The sequence below is a fragment of the Balaenoptera physalus genome, assembly GCF_965194825.1.
Source record: "Balaenoptera physalus genome assembly, chromosome: 5".
Lineage (NCBI taxonomy): Eukaryota > Metazoa > Chordata > Mammalia > Artiodactyla > Balaenopteridae > Balaenoptera > Balaenoptera physalus.
The window spans coordinates 107,296,379-107,312,875 of record NC_138884.1 but is presented as its reverse complement, the minus strand read 5'-3'; the positions used below and the strand labels follow the sequence as shown (position 1 = coordinate 107,312,875).

General features: G+C 42.6%; 2 long non-coding RNA genes across 2 annotated transcripts in view; one reads left to right on the top strand and one right to left on the bottom strand.

Moving 5' to 3' along the window:
• LOC309661940 overlaps window positions 1–16,497 on the top strand; it is a 36,029-nt gene that overhangs the window by 7,133 nt on the left and 12,399 nt on the right. Inside the window, exon 2 of the long non-coding RNA XR_014264386.1 lies at window positions 12,005–12,056. This is a non-coding gene — a long non-coding RNA (uncharacterized lncRNA). The remainder of the gene's footprint in view (window positions 1–12,004; window positions 12,057–16,497) is intronic.
• LOC309661938 lies at window positions 6,026–15,770 on the bottom strand. The gene is made up of 2 exons (XR_014264384.1): window positions 10,847–15,770; window positions 6,026–7,298 (listed from the first exon to the last, which is right to left on the bottom strand). It is a non-coding gene; the product is annotated as an uncharacterized lncRNA (long non-coding RNA).

Genomic DNA, 16,497 nt, shown 5'->3' with positions numbered 1-16,497 from the left:
CAGTGTTACCTGCATTTTAAATATGAGGTTCAAAAGGGAAGTGACAGCCCCCAAACCACAGTATTTACTAAGTGGTAGGGCAAGGACTCAACAACCATGACTCCAAGTCTGTCCACAATACCATGTGGCCTGTGCAATTGCAGAAACTGTTATAGAAGAAAAAAGAAGACACAAATTTTCAAACTTCAATGGTGTTGCCAAAACTCAGCCTCTGTTCACCAGGTGCTGAACAGAAATGTGGAGACAGAGTTTTGGGTGAAGTAGAAAAGAGTAGCTTTTTATTGCTTTGTCAGGCAAAGGGCGCCACAGTGGGATAATGCCCTCAAGACTGTGTGACCCACCCTGGAGGGGGTAGTGAGGAGTTTTAGGGTTCAGGGACCAGAGAGTGATCAGCTCGTGCACAATTCTCGGATTAGTTGGCATCAAGGTGAAGTTCCAAGCATCATCAACCTTCTGGTTTCAACCAGTCGATATGTTCTTACAGACAGCAGTTTTCATCTGGTGGTGATCTGCTTCCTAAAAACAACGTAGGAACGTCAGGTCTTTATCTACATCTTTCAGGGAACTGGGAGTTCGGTGATTCTGCGATGTGGCAGATTTATAGTCTAATTTTACCAGTTCCCCAGCCCAACAGCTATTCTTTGTTTCTACATCTTCACATTTCCCAATCATTAACTCTTGAGTCAGCCTTTTACTTCAAGAGACAAGGACACAGGGACTTGTACACGGTTTCAGTTGTGGCCCAGGAAAAGAGATCCATAAGGTCGGCTGGTCAGAGGTTCATAAGGTTGGCTGGTTGATGATGTTTGAAAAGCAGGTAAAAAGTAGGTGAAACCTATGTGGCCAAAGAAAGACTCCCCTTGGGTGTCAGTATTCAGAAAGCCCCTGACAGCATGCAATGTACACAGACACACACACACCAAACACATACTCACATACTCACAGAGCCCAGGTCTAGGATTAGTTATTTGTATTTATTCTCAAGTGCTTATTCTCTGAAAATACCACTGGAACAACCGGTTGTTCAGTCTATCCAAGGTTACTGCCACCCTGACTGGGTCTTAAAAGAGTGGGGAGAATGAAGTTAGGATCTTTAGATATTAATGGGGTTTCGGGGTCTGGTTTAAGGTGGGTCTTTCAATGCAGGGGCTTGATTAGGGCTGGTAAGCATCGTGACATAATCATTTAGGATTAATGGACACAGCAAGGCAGGGCTTCCCAGGCAAAGCTTTAGACGAGTCTTGGGGTATAAATGTCATTTGATACTGTCTCCTGAAGTATCAAGCAGGCTGATGTTCATTTAAATCAGTTTGACCTCAGGGAGTTCCTGACCCAAATAATAAAGTCATTTGCAACTTCTTATCTTCCTGGGCAAACAGTTGTCTCCTGGGATAGTAGTCATGTTGTGAAAGATAATGATGGCACAGTTTGTTTTTGCCACACAGCAACTTTGAAGCATGACTCAGCAGTTTTTTTACATTCATAGAGAACTCATTGCCTTGCTGTAAAATGATGATTTTACTGAGAGTTTTTTTTTTAAGGGACAAGAGAGAAAAGGTTTACCTTGCAGAGTAAAGTCATGCTGATGAAGACAGTAGAATATGAAAATCAGGTCAAGGTAGACAGAGCATGGGTATAGATAAGTTTGGTTCCCATAATCAAGACTCTTGATTACAAATGACAGAAAAAACAACTCAAACTGGGTTTCAGAACAAAAGAGATTCTGTTGACTCTAGATACTGCAAAGAATCCAAGTTCAAGCATGGCTAGAAGCAGGGGCTCACACTATTTCATCATATATTATGGATCTATGATTAGAGAAAGATATTTCACTATTGTATTTCTCTCCATTTCTCAACTCTGCTGTCCTCTGTGTTGGCCTCATTCTCAAGCCAATTCTCCCTTCTCAGGGGGAACACGGAAAATGATGGAGGGGTGTTATTTTAGAAAAAGGGATCAAGAATGAGGTGAGTTAAATCAGCCATGTAAATATCTAGGGCAGGTCTTCTTGGCAGAGGGAAAAGCAAGGTGCAAAGACTCAAGTGAGGAATAAGTTTGAGAAGTGTGAAAATGGCAAACGGGCCAGTATGGACTGGAACAGAGGAAGCAAAGCAGAGAAAAGAGTTAGAGCTGTTAGAAATTAGACATGAGACCAGAGGGAGAAGCAGGGGTCAGATTATATAGGGATTTACAAACTATGGAGAAGAGGTTGGATTTTATTCTACATGTGACAGGAAGACTTTGGAGAGTATTGGGCAGGAGAGGGTCTGTTTTATGTTTTAAACGATGCTTTCTGGGTGCTAAGGGGAGAATTACCCATAGGGGAATGGAAGCAGGAAGCCCAGTTAGGAGACAAGGTGCGAGATAATGATGATTTAATCTAATGTGGGTGCCATGCTCAACGAAGGCATTATCTCCGGGTCTTGTGATTTGCCTGAGCGATGGTAGGAGGAGCAAGAAGAGAGCCCCCTTTAGATTAGCTCCAAACCCATGCAGAGGCTTCTGCTCTCCTTCACTCCCCTCCACCCTCAGAACTTTAATCCTGGCGTGCGGGGCGGCCAATTCACTTGGTTATGACCCCTCCGTCCTATTCTTCTTGGACTTCCTCTTCCTGCACTGAGGGCACATCACTCACATCACATCTGGGGTCTTCCCTCTGGCCGGTGGTGTGACTCTGGAGACCAGGCTTAATAAGCAAAAGGGAATATTTCTAATATAGAAAAGCCCCTCTGACCTGTAAGAAAAACCTGGTATTTAACACTTAACACTATTGTCTCCCTAGGGACACTAGAAAGTCAACTTTGAGAGTCAGGCTAAGAAATGATTTCTAATAAACCCTAATCCCAAAGCAGAGAAACCCATCATGGTGTGGAGCCACAGGCAATAGGCTCTAAAAGGAATGACAAATACAACTATTTAATCAGGTGCTCTATTTTGATAACATTAGCCCCTTTTTGTCTGCCCCTTTACAACACCCCTTGGTGTAATCTCATGAATTGCACTGCTTTTACTTCTCATGTGATTTTCATCCACATCTGAGCAGTTGCCTCTCACTCCAAGCTTCTGTGGTTGCCCATTCTTGTTCTGCCACTCAAAGAATCCTTGTGCAACTAGGGGAGACCTCAATGCTCTCATCCTGCTGCCGCCATTGCCAGGTAGACAATGTCAGACAGGCCTGAATTCAAATTTTGCTTCACCTGCCCGACTATGTGTGACCATGTGTAAGTTACCTAGGATTTCTGAGCCTTGGTTTATCTTAATGGTAAAATGGGCATAAAAATACTGATCTCAAAGAATCACTGTGACTATTGAAAATAAGAGAATTAACGCATGTAAAGGAGCTGGATATGGAGTGGGCATCCCCAAAACTACAAATGATAAGAGTAATTACTTAGAATAGAATTCAGTTTCACATTATAGCCTGTAAGTTTCCTTACGGTCTGGCCTCTGGGCACTCTCTGCCTCTAATGTTTTTTTTTCTCTAACTAACAAACTCTTGAACATCCAGTGGGGTGTCCTACAATTCAGTCAGACTCTAACACTAACGATGCAGAGATAGCCTCAGACTCCACGAATTTAAGGGCTCAGCCCACAAGATTGCACTCACTTCAGACGCCACTCGAAAGTATCACATCCCCAGGTTTCCCACACTTTGGTCCAATTTGGCTACAAAGTCAAGGCTTCCCACAACCCCCTCCCCTGGGTTCCATAATTTGCTTCTGTGACTCACAGAACTCAGGAAGATGCTCTGCTTACCATTACAGTTTATCATAAAGGATACAAATGAATAACCACATGAAGAGGTACATAGGGCGAGGTGGAAAGGGTCCTGAGTACAGGGACGTCTGTCCCTTGGAGTCGGGTGCACCACCCTCCCAGCACATGGATGTGTTTGCCAACTTGTAAGCCCTCCAAAGCCCATTGTGTGCGGGGTTTTATAGAGGTTTCACCATGTAGGCATGATTGATTAGATCATTGGCCATTAGTGATTGAATTCAATCTCCAGATCCTTTCCCCTCTCCAGAAGTGAAGGGATCAGACTGAAATCACAGAGCTGGTTCCTCTGACAACCAGCCCTCATCCTGAAGCCATCTAGGGACCCTCCAAGAGTCACCTCATTAGCATAAGCTCAGGTATGGTCGGTTGTAAGGGGCTTGTTATAAATAGCAAAAACATTCTTATCACCTCTGTCACTCAGGAACTTCAAAGGATTTACGAGCTCTGTACCAGGAGCCATGGACGAGACCAAATTATTATTATTATTATTATTATTATTACTATTGTTCCACAGCCTCTTTTCTTACCATCTTTCATTCCAGCCACATTGCCCCTTTGCTTGAACACACCAAGAGCATTCTAGAACTCTGCTCATGTGCTTTCCTCTACCCCAGACCAATTTCCCTCACCTTAATCTCTGCTCAAAGGTCTTCTCAGGTGGTCATTCCAATCGCCCAGGCTCTCTACCCCTCACTCTTTGTCTGTCTTTGTAGCACTTATCACTGCCTGACATTATTTTACTTAGTTTTTTATTTATTTATTTCCCATCCCCATCCTCAAAAAGAGTATAAACTCCATCAGGGTAGGAATTTTGCTTTCTCCACTGTGAACCCACAGCAACTACACTGTCTCCTGGCATAGGCAGGAGTTTATCAAACATTAGTTGAATGGAGGAATGAGTGATTTTGCCTGCCTCTGACAGAGGGATGGTCTTTGGGTCAAATGCCTTGCTTGATGAGTACTGGGATTGAGGTGAAGCACAATTTTCCAATCCTGCATCTCACGGTTGTGGGAATGAGGGTAACAAGGTCTTTCCCATTCTTTTCTTTCCCCTTTTGCCCAGGGAGGCAGAGCTGCAAAGGTGTCTTCTGGCATGACTTGCCCTCACCCAGAAATGGGTCTTCTCCACTCCAGGCTTTCCAACTGCCCAGAGCTCAGTAGAAAATTTCAATCTGAGTGTTCCTTACCCCGAAGGGAGTTCTCTTCCTGGGATCTCCTGTGTCTTAAATCAGGACCTAGAAATAGGAGACACTTACTGCCTGTTTGATAAATATAAAAATAAGTAAGTGATTGAACACATGAGTGGAAGACACCAAAACCCAATACACAAGAGTCAATCCATCTACAGTATTTGCCAGAACAGGTGATTCAAGATCTATTCTTCTATCTTGAAGTTCTCCACCAATTCATATTTCTCCTCACCTCAAGTTCTATTATGAACATCTTCAAATATAAGAAAATTGAAATAATGTACAATGAACTCATTGTATGCAGAAATCCTTCACCCAGATTGAACAGGAGTTAACATTTTGTCATATTTACATTATTACTTTCTCTTTCCTTACTCTGGTTTTCTCTCTCCCTTCCCTTACACGTCCTTCTTCCCTTCCTTCTGTTCTTTTATTTAGAAACTACTGAATATTTGAAATTAAGCTGCAGACACCATGATACTTTACCCCTAAATATTCCAGCAAGAATTTTTCAGGAATATTCTACTAACCATAATTCCATGATCACATCTAAGAATATTAATAGCTCTATAATCTAATCTCAAATATGGACTATAATAAATAGTCAATAATAAATAATAATAAATAAAAATATTAAAACTCCATTTATGTCAAGAATGTCTTTTATAGTTTTTTCCTTGTCTTTTTTTGAGTCAAGATCTAATCAAGTACCACAAATTGCTTTTGGTTATGTCTGTTTTGTCTATTTTAACCCAAAGCAGCCCCTCTCGGATTTCTTGTCCTTACTATTGCTTTTTAAAATAATCTAGGCCAGTTGTCTTCAAGAATATGCTACATTCTTACTTTGCCTGGTGTTTCCTCCTGGTGTCATTTAACTGTTCTTTTAGCCCCTGTATTTTTTGTAATCTAGATGAAGTATAGACACTTGATTAGATGCACATTGAACACTTTTGCCCAGAATAATAATAATAAACTAATAAATAAATAATAAACGAATAAATAATTATAAAATAATAAATTCTTAGTTTCCTATTGCTGCTGTAACAAATCGCTACAAATTTAGGGACTTCAAACAACACAAATTTATTATCTTATAGTTCTGGAGATCAGAAGCACTACCAGGGTGTCACTAGGCTAAAATCAAGATGTTGGTAGGTCTGTGTGTGAGGATATGGGGAGCGGGAAGGGTAAGATGTGACAAAGTGAGAGAGTGGCATAGACATATATACACTACCAAACATAAAATAGATAGCTAGTGGGAAGCAGCCGCATAGCACAGGGAGATCAGCTCGGTGCTTTGTGACCACCTAGAGGGGTGGGATAGGGAGGGTGGGAGGGAGGGAGATGCAAGAGGGTGGAGATGTGGGGATATATGTATATGTATAACTGATTCACTTTGTTATAAAGCAGAAACTAACACACCATTGTAAAGCAATTATACTCCAATAAAGATGTTAAAAAAAAAAAAAAGATGTTGGTAGGGCTGTATTCCTTTCTGGAAGCTCTTTTTCACCTTCAAGAGGCCGCCCACATTCCTTGGCTGTGACCCCTTCTCACATCTTCAAAGCCAGCAGCATTCCATCTCTCTGACTGTTCTTCTGTAGTTACATCTCCCTCTGAAGTTTCTCCTCTTTTAAGGGATCATGTGATTAGATTAGGCCCACCTGGATATTCAGGGGGCACCCATCTCAAATTCTTTTAGCTTAATCTGCAAAACTCTTTTTGCCATGTAGGATAACATGCACAGATTCCAGGAACCAGAACATGAACATCTTTGGGGAGGCAGTATTCTGCCAACCACAACTTCATAGGGATGTGTCATCCTGTCAACAGTCTCATTAGGAAACCGGTCCTCTACTAGTGAAGCTAAGTTTCAGGGGGTATAAATTCAAATTGGAGAGGGAAGCAGTTGGCAAAGCTGTGTGCCTCAGAACTACCCAGGTGTTTGTGGGGGGGGGGGAGCAGATAAAAAAATATAGCTGCCAGAGCCCTGCCCCAGCGATTCTGATTCATCAGATAGAGCTGGCGGCTGCCCTATTAGATCCCCTTTCCTCATGCTGAAGGGGAGTGAATCACACTTGCCCAAGCTTGCAACCCCACCCTTGAAGAAACAGGTGAGAGATCACGGGTGGATGCTCGTTTTCTTGATCCTTTGCTGAGGTCTGGCCTCTCAAGAACACCTGGGTTGGCAGAGTCATTTCCCAATTTGTCAACAGTCAACAGCAAGAATGAACATGTAGGCAACAGTCAAAATGGATGAGTTTCCTTGGGGGAATGTTACTGGCAGATTTCCTTCCTTAAGGGGACAGCGGACTTATTCATCCAGGTCATCTGCAAAAAAGGGGGAACAACAAGGCCTCCTTGCAAACCATTTTTTGGCAATATTTAGTATTTCAATTATAGGAATATATTTCATTAAATTTTTAGTTAAAAAGGTAATAAAAATTGAAAAATACAAATGTGTATAAAGTAAAAAGATAAGCCTCCCTCCCTGGTTCTCCTCCTCAGAAACAGTTGCTATCAATTTTTTGTGTATCCTTCTAGAAATATATTATATATATACAAACATATTTATGTAGACATGTTCACATTTCTCTTATCCAAATGTAATCATCTTGCACACACACTGTTCCCTATTTTGCCTTTTTTCCTTGGACCTGATTTCATATCAGCACGTGAAATCTACTGCATAAGATCTATTCCTTTTCACAATTGTACCCCTTGCAGGGATGACTGTGGTTTATCTTGACACTTCCCTATTAATGCCTTTTTAGATTGTTTCCAGATTTTGCTACTACAAACACTGCTGTAATAACTAATCTTGCACACATGTCATTTCCTGCCCAGCTGAGTCTACTTTAGGGCAAACATCTAGAAATGGATAGTCTGGGTTAAAGGGTTTGTTCATTTACAAGTTTGATTCGATACTGGCAAACTGCTATAAAAAGAGATTGTGGCGATTTTACTACCATCAGCACAGTGTGAGAGTGTCTGTTTCAAAACACCCTCTCTTGTACTTTCTCTTAAGCAATTATTAGGGTTTCATTTTGGAGTCTGTTTTAAAAAGACATCACTTGCCCCGGGCTCAGCTTTATAAGCGTGGGGGAAAGGGCAACAGTCTAAAAATCAGAGCAACTAGGTCCTAGTCCTGGTCTCTAATTCCCTAAAAGACCTCAGACCAGTTACTTATCCTCTCTGGGATCCAAGTTTCTGATCTGATGACAGGGTCTTTGAACTAGAGAAGTGCTGACTCCATGATTCCAAATCTGTGATTCCCATCTGACATGGCCATTCACCAAGTCAGTGGTCATTCACCACAATGTCCAAAAACAGCTCAATCAATAAGCTCTGGGGCTTCCCTGGTGGCGCAGTGGTTGAGAATCTGCCTGCCAATGCAGGGGACATGGGTTTGAGCCCTGGTCTGGGAAGATCCCACATGCCACGGAGCAACTAGGCCCGTGAGCCACAACTACTGAGGCTGCGCGTCTGGAGCCTGTGCTCCGCAACAAGAGAGGCCGCGATAGTGAGAGGCCCGCGCACCGCAATGAAGAGTGGCCCCCGCTCGCCGCAACTAGAGAAAGCCCTCGCACAGAAACGAAGACCCAACACAGCCAAAAATAAATAAATAAATAAATAGAATTTAAAAAAAAAAAAAAAAAGCTCTGATCAAGTCTCATTAAGAGCCAAGCTTGTGGGTTAGGTATCCTGTGAGATGCAAGAGATAAACCATGAGCATTGACCTTTTGAGAACAATAGCTAGCAAACCTCAAAGAAGTTGTGAACCACAAATGACAGCATATAATCAAGTGTCACACTGGGTGGCATAGACTATAAGGGTTGAGAGATTGACACCAGGCACTTAGTGTCAACAGAGGATTCTTTGAAAGGTGCCATTTACCTAAGATTTTAAAGATAAGTAGAAATCTACTAGGCAGCAGTGGTAGAAAGGAAGCTGGGGGCATAAGGTGGTGTGAAAGCCCCACTGACATAATGGAACAGTGTGCTGGAGCACACGGAAAGCCCCCACACCAAATGTGGTTGCGCCTTATTAGTTGTTTACACAGTTGCTAAGAAACAAAAGTGATCTCCTAGTCCCCACCACCATTTCTCCACAGCATTTCCTGTCCCAGGTGGAGCAACTCTATTCTTTCAGTTTGGTCAAACCTTCAAATTGCCTTTGACTCCTCTCGTTCATGACTCATGTCTAGCCCATCACCAAATTCTATTGACTCTATCTTCAAAGTAGATCCAAAATCGAGTTCTTCTCTTCACCTTCACTGCTCCTGCCTTGGTCCTGGGCCACCATCATCTCTCAACTGCTTTGCTGTGAACGCCTCTTACCTGGTATTCTGCCTCCACCCCATCTTCCCTGCATGCTACTCTGTGGTACAGTGATCTTGTTCAAATGAAAATCGAATCATGTCATTCCTTGTATGTCCTTCAATGGCACCCAGAATGAAAGTCAGACTTTATAATGACCTACAAGATCTTACCGGACATGACATCTCCCCACACCTCCTCAAGACCGCAGATCCTACCATCCTCTCCTCGTTCTCACTCCTTCCCTTCTTTCCAGCCCTACTAGCTTCCAATTGCTCCAGTTACACTCCAGCCTCAGAACCATTGCACGGGCCACACCCTCTGCCTAGAAACCGCTTTCCTAACACAGCAGCAAGCTCACACCCTCACTATCTTCTCAATGAATCCGACCTTGAAAACCCTATTTATAATCCCAACCTACTCCTACTTCTCCTATACTCTCGATCTCCCTTATCATGCTCTACTTTTTCTCATAGCACTTATTTTACCATATAATTCAATTATTATTTTCTTACATTTATTGTTTATTGCCTGTCTCTCTTCACCCCCCACTAGAATGTCAGCTCCATGGGGGCAAGGATTTATGTCTGATTGTTGCATTGCCTTAGTACGGTGCCCGGCTCATAGAAGGACTCAATGCATGTTTGTTAAATGAATGAAGAAATAAATCATGGGATTTTCTGATGGGCTGCTCTGAAGATAAAATGTGCTGGGCAGTCACCATCAAAATGGTACTTTCTTTTGCCCTGTTTTTTGTCCTGTGAAGGAAAAAATGTTACCTGCCGAATCAGTAAACAAAGGATGCTGGAGGCCTCAGACCTCTCCCTTACAGCCTCCCTGACAGTGAGCCCTGAGGGAACTCAGGATGGAAACAGAATGCCCATCTTTAAGCAGTCAGCGGCTGCAGCCACCCCTGACGGGCCACCCTGAGGAGACTCAGGATGAGAAAGCACAGGACACTGGCCCCACCCAGAGAGCTGAGGTGCAGAGCAAAGGAATGATTTCAGTGAGCCCAGACTCTTGCATCTTCCCATATACAAAAGCACTAAATTCCTTGAGATGTCTGGTTTTCTTTAATTAACAGTAATCTCTTGATGTTCTGACTACCTGGTCTTCATTACAAAAACTCCCCTATATCCGGGTTCCTCCTTTACCTCTTCAAAGAGGTCCCTCAGGGAGACCTGAGGGTCCCGTCTCCCAGGCATGAAGTCCTCAGAAATTCCGCCGAATAAAACATAAGTCTCAACTTTTAGGTTGTGCATTTTTTTTCAGTCGACTGTCCTCTGCCCAGGAAGCTGGCATGTTCTACGATGGCTCCCTGCTGGATGTCAGCCAATCCCTTACCGAGTAAGAGAGGTGGAAGGTAGAGTGTTTACCCCAAGTGCTTTGCTTTCTGGCTCTGTCACTTCCTAGTTGTTTAAACCACCCTTCCTAGACCTCAGTTTCCTCATCTGCAAACTGAGGACGATGATACAAATCTCCCAGGCAAGAAGGTGAAATGAGATAACAATGTAAAAACCATTTTAGCAGGATACCCGCCATTTTGTAAGAAAACTTACAGCAGACGCCGGGTTTTCCCCTGGAATCATCTGAGAGGATCTCAAAGTCAGAGGACGCTCCCGGCGCTAGGGAAACGCAGGGTGGAATTAGGTTGGGGGTGGCCTGGCAGTTGCACCCTGAGGCCTTTGTGCCTCACGCCCTCCTCCCATTGTTTCCACATTCAGCTGATTTTCCCCAGGTTTCCATTTCCTCCTCCCTGCAGGTCCGCTCCGTGACAATCTTTGCCAGCGAAACGGGAAAAGCCAGTCTGGGTCTTAGGGAAAAAGAATAAAAAGCTCGCTCAAGGCCAACCTTGTAAGAAATGCCCTGCTGCGGGTGGTTCTGTCCTCTCCCTTCCCATCCTGCCCCTCCTGCCTTTTAAGGGGAGGGGGGTGTCAAAAGCAATGGGATGGGAGAGATGACAGCAAGGGTGGGAGCCAAGGCCCGGAGAAGGCTGGCAGCGAGGGCAGGTTCGGAGGGGGGGGCCCGGAAGAGCGGGCTCCTGCATCCCACTGGTTTGCTGGAGCAGGTGTGAGCCGGGTACCTGGCGAGGGCGGTGACCACGCTGATTGGCCCCGCGCTCGTGGGGCGACATCAGGCGGTGGGGAGGGAGCTGACTTGGGCGGGACAGGGCGGGCCGCTCAGCCCAGGGTGTGTCCAGCCTCTGCCCAGGTTCCCTTCCCCAGGTGTGCGTAGGCAAGTGTGTGAGCCACCGAGGCCCTGCTGCTGCCAAGTGGGTGACTAAGTCTGCCCTGGGCGGGAGAAAGAATGTGAGTTTAGAAAGAATGATAAAGGTTTCCTGACAGAGAGATAGCCGCCTCCCAAGGGACACCATGCCCCACACCCTTGCCCATGAAAAAAGGCGATTTATTGCGCATCGTGTTGAGTACTTTCCATGCTCCATCTTTCTGGATTCTCACAACAACCCTAAGAAGTAGGGGTTGTTTGAATGCCCATTTTGTAGATGGGGAAACTGAGGACCGAAGAGGTTCAGAACTGCACACCCACTGCAGTCAGCAAGTGGCAAAGTCAGATTTACAATCCACAGTCCTTTGCCTTCAAGGGGACTAACCATTATCCTATCCTTCTTTATTTTTAAAAGAATGGTACGTTTCTATTACTAAAACATCTTTTTTTAAGTGAAATATAATTGACATAGAACATTGTATTTGTTTCAGGTGTACAACATAATGATTCGCTACATGTGTATATTGCAAAATGAGCACCACGGTAAGTCCGGGTAGAATCCCTCATCACACATACTTCCAATTTCTTTTCTTGTGATGAGAACTTTTAAGAGCTACTCTCTTAAGCATCATCTTATTTATCCCAGGTTGGCTTAGGGACTTGAAACCAATTTCCCGCATTGTAGGTGGTGACAAGGACCCCACACCCACCTCAGCCTCCACCTGCTGAAAACCACGCTTCTCATCCTTCTACCCAAACCTGCTTTCTCTAGGCTTCCTTATGTCACTGAATCAGCAAGTCAGTAATTTAGGAAGGGTCTTCACTGCTCACCTGCTCTAGACTGTTCGGGGGTGGGGCAGAGAGAGTAGACTCTCTAAAGTGCCCTGTCAGCTGGCTCACCCTTCTTTATGCCTTGGGAGGGCTTTCCTTGGCTGACTGAGAGACCTCCTAAGTCCTCTGCCCACTCGTCACCACCTCCCCCGGCTGCTCCTCCCCAGCCCAGACTCCAGCCCTGCCAGGCCTGTCTAGTCCTTGTCATGTGCCTCTGGGTGGGATGTGACCCTGCTCTCTTGACTGCCAGGCTCAGTGGTCAAACAGTCTGGCCTCAGGACTTCTTCACACGCTTAAAGATTATTGAGATCCCCAAACTTTCGTTTCTGTGAGTTATAGCTATTAAAATTTACTGAACTAGAAATTAAAAATAAGAAAATTTTAAACCATTATTTTAAACAATAATAAACCTACAGCATGTTAACAGAAATATTTTTGTGAAAAATAGCTATATTTTCCAAAATAAAAAATAATTAGGATGACATTGTTTTACACTTTTGCAAAGCTCTTTCCTGTCTGGTTTAGCAGAAGCCAGAGGCCTCCTCCTTTCTGTGGCTGCATTCAATCTGTCGTGATATTGCTGTAGCCTCTGGAAACCTGCACTGTCCACTCCTGAGGGGCATGTGAAAAAGCACATGGCATCTTAGTGTATCAGGACAATAGCTTTGACTTTGTGAACCCCTGAAAGCGCCTCAGGGACCTCTTAGAAATCCCCAGACCACTGTAAAAACAGCTGGCCAAACTCCCTAACTAACTCTCCCTCCCATCCTGCCCCCCTGGTAACCGTTTGGGATTGACATGTACACACTGCTGTATTTAAAATAGATAACCAACAAGGACCTACTGTATAGCACAGGGAACTCTGCTCAGTATTGTGTAACAACCTAATTGGGAAAAGAATTTGAAAAAGAATAGATACATGTATATGTATAACTGAATCACTTTGTTGTACACCTGAAATTGACAGGACGTTGTTAATCAACTATACCCCGATATAAAATAAAAAGTTAAAAAATATATATATATATATTTTTTAATGAAGGAAGCAATTTTATATGTATGGATATGGAACAATCTTCAAAATGAGGTGAGCATAATACTACTAATAGTAGTAGTAGTAGCAGTAATTTTTCATGAAAGAGTATAGAGTATGCAATTACATTTCTATTTTAGACAAGAGCTGGCATTTTATATATTATAGTATTAGTATGAAAAGGAAACCAGTGGTGTGTTAGTTTCTGCTTTATAACAAAGTTAATCAGCTATATATATACTTATATCCCCATATCTCTTCCCTCTTGCGTCTCCCTCCCTCCCACCCTCCCTATCCCACCCCTCTAGGTGGTCACAAAGCACTGAGCTGATCTCCCTGTGCTATGCGGCTGCTTCCCACTAGCCATCTACTTTACATTTGGTAGTGTATATATGTCCATTCCACTCTCTCACTTCGTCCCAGCTTACCCTTCTCCCTCCCCGTGTCCTCAAGTCCATTCTCTAGTAGGTCTGTGACTTTATTCCCGTCCTGCCCCTAGGTTCTTCATAACCATTTTTTTTTAATTCCATATATATGTGTTAGCATACGGTATTTGTTTCTCTCTTTCTGACTTACTTCACTCTGTATGACGGTCTCTAGGTCCACCCACCTCACTACAAATAACTCAATTTTGTTTCTTTTTATGGCTGAGTAATATTCCATTGTATATATGTGCCACATCTTCTTTATCCATTCATCTATCGATGGACACTTAGATTGCTTCCATGTCCTGGCTATTGTAAATAGAGCTGCAAGGAATATTGTGGTACATGACTCTTTTTGAATTATGGTTTTCTCAGGGTATATGCCCAGTAGTGGGATTGCTGGGTCATATGGTAGTTCTATTTTTAGTTCTTTAAGGAACCTTCATACTGTTCTCCATAGTGGCTGTATAAATTTACATTCCCACCAACAGTGCAAGAGGGTTCCCTTTTCTCCACACCCTATCCAGCATTTATTGTTTGTAGATTTTTTGATGATGGCCATTCTGACTGGTGTGAGGTGACACCTCATTTTAGTTTTGATTTGCATTTCTCTAATGATTAATGACGTTGAGCGTTCTTTCATGTGTTTGTTGGCAATCTGTATATCTTCTTTGGAGAAATGTCTATTTAGGTCTTCTGCCCATTGTTGGATTAGGTTGTTTGTTTTTTTGATATTGAGCTGCATGAGCTGCTTGTATATTTTGGAGATTAATCCTTTGTCAGTTGCTTCATTTGCAAATATTTTCTCCCATTCTGAGGGTTGTCTTTTCGTCTTGTTTATGGTTTCCTTGGATGTGCAAAAGCTTTTAAGTTTCATTAGGTCCCATTTCTTTATTTTTGTTCTTATTTCCATTTCTCTAGGTGGTGGGTCAAAAAGGATCTTGCTGTGATTTATGTCCTAGAGTGTTCTGCCTATGTTTTCCTCTAAGAATTTTAGAGTGTCTGGACTTACATTTAGGTCTTTAATCCATTTTCAGTTTATTTTTGTGTATGGTGTTTGGGAGTGTTCTAATTTCATTCTTTTACATGTAGCTGTCCAGTTTTCCCAGCACCACTTATTGAAGAGGCTGTCTTTTCTCCATTGTATATTCTTGCCTCCTTTATCAAAAATAAGGTGACCATATGTGTGTGGGTTTATCTCTGGGCTTTCTATCCTGTTCCATTGATCTATATTTCTGTTTTTGTGCCAGTACCATACTGTCTTGATTACTGTAGCTTTGTAGTATAGTCTGAAGTCCGGGAGCCTGATTCCTCCAGCTCCGTTTCTCTTTCTCAAGATTGCTTTAGCTATTCAGGGTCTTCTGTGTTTCCATACAAATTGTGAAATTTTTTCTTCTAGTTCTGTAAAAAATGCCATTGGTAGTTTGATAGGGATTGCAATGAATCTGTAGATTGCTTTGGGTAGTATAGTCATTTTCACAATGTTGATTCTTTCAATCCAAGAACATGGTATATCTCTCCATCTGTTTGTATCATCTTTAATTTCTTTCATCAGTGTCTTATGGTTTTCTGCATACAGGTCTTTTGTCTTCTTAGGTAGGTTTATTCCTAGGTATTTTATTCTTTTTGTTGTAATGGTGAATGGGAGTGTTTCCTCAATTTCTCTTTGAGATTTTTCATCATTAGCATATAGGCATGCAAGAGATTTCTGTGCATTAATTTTATATCCTGCTACTTTACCAAATTCATTGATTAGCTCTAGTAGTTTTCTGGTAGTGTCTTTAGGATTCTCTATGTATAATATCAGGTCATCTGCAAACAGTGACAGCTTTACTTTTCTTTTCCTATTTGGATTCCTTTTATTTCTTTTTCTTCTCTGATTGCTGTGGCTAAAACTTCCATAACCATGTTGAATAATAGTGGTGAGAGTGGACAACCTTGTTTTGTTCCTGATCTTAGAGGAAATGGTTTCAGGTTTTCACCACTGAGAACGATGTTGGCTGTGGGTTTGACATATATGGCCTTTATTATGTTGAGGTAAGTTCCCTCTATGCCTACTTTCTGGAGGGTTTTTACTATAAATGGGCATTGAATTTTTTCAAAAGCTTTTTCTGCATCTATTGAGATGATCATATGGTTTTTCTCCTTCAATTTGTTAATATGGTTTATCACATTGATTGATTTGTGTATATTGAAGAATCCTTGCATTCCTGGGATAAACCCCACTTGATCATGGTGTATGATCCTTTTAATGTGCTGTTGCATTCTGTTTGCTAGTATTTTGTTCAGGATTTTTGCATCTATGTTCATCAGAGACATTGGCCTGTAGTTTTCTTTCTTTGTGACATCTTTGTCTGGTTTTGGTATCAGGGTGATGGTGGCCTCGTAGAATGAGTTTGGGAGTGTTCCTCCCTCTGCAATATTTTGGAAGAGTTTGAGAAGGATAGGTGTTAGCTCTTCTCTAAATGTTTGATAAAATTCGCCTGTGAAGCCATCTGATCCTGGACTTTTGTTTGTTGGAAGATTTTTAATCACAGTCTCAATTTCAGTGCTTGTGATTGGTCTGTTTATATCTGCTATTTCTTCCTGGTTCAGTCTCGGAAGGTTGTGCTTTTCTAAGAATTTGTCCATTTCTTCCAGGTTGTCCATTTTATTGGCATATAGTTGCTTGTAGTAATCTCTCATGATCCTTTGT